Below are 774 nucleotides of genomic sequence, written 5' to 3'. Positions count from 1 at the left end.
TGAGAAGGTTTTTGCTATAGGGCACGTGCGCTCGCCATAAAGACAGAAACAGAAAATGAGAAATCACCCCCTGGGGGGATGGCCCTGCTGCAATCCCTTCTCCTCCATTCTCCTCGGGATCTTGGGCACACATGCACATGTGCCCAGTGTGAGTTTAACCCACTGGGTCCGGGCCTTGAACCACAGACAACTACATGGGAGTCCAGTGACACAGACGTTACACCAACTGATGGTCCCAATTTTTACCAGTCTTAAAATTAGTTTGCAAAGTTCCATGACAATGTCTATTTGCTTAATCAAGATTGCTTTCAATTCTTATCTTTGGAGAAGTAATACTGCACTTTCTATCCATAAGCATCCTATCCTCTATTTATAATTTTATTCCAACAAATTAGAAAATTTTATTTTTCCACTGAATTTTGGTGTATTATTTTATATAAAAATTAAAATTTGGGACCAGCAGTTAGCTGGTTTTCTTTCATATTGATCTTCTACAGTGGACTTTCAGTGACAAACCAGGATTTCACTTATTTTTATCACTTTCTTAACTTTATGGAAAAGGAAAAGAGTGTATATCATTTGTTTCGTTCACTAGTCACTGAAAACAATTTAGATAGACTAAACTAAGAAATAAGACTGGGCCCAATTCTTCAATCTATTTTGATATAACTTCCGTTCAGAGCAAAAGACTAAGGTTCTATAAATCACCACTTCACTGTCAATGCCTTAAAAAGTGTACATTTTTAAAAGATGAACATACAGAGACCAATTAAA

This window comes from Tupaia chinensis, unplaced genomic scaffold, assembly GCF_000334495.1.
Source record: "Tupaia chinensis unplaced genomic scaffold, TupChi_1.0 Scaffold000085_1, whole genome shotgun sequence".
NCBI lineage: Eukaryota > Metazoa > Chordata > Mammalia > Scandentia > Tupaiidae > Tupaia > Tupaia belangeri.
This window is presented reverse-complemented; position numbering follows the sequence as displayed.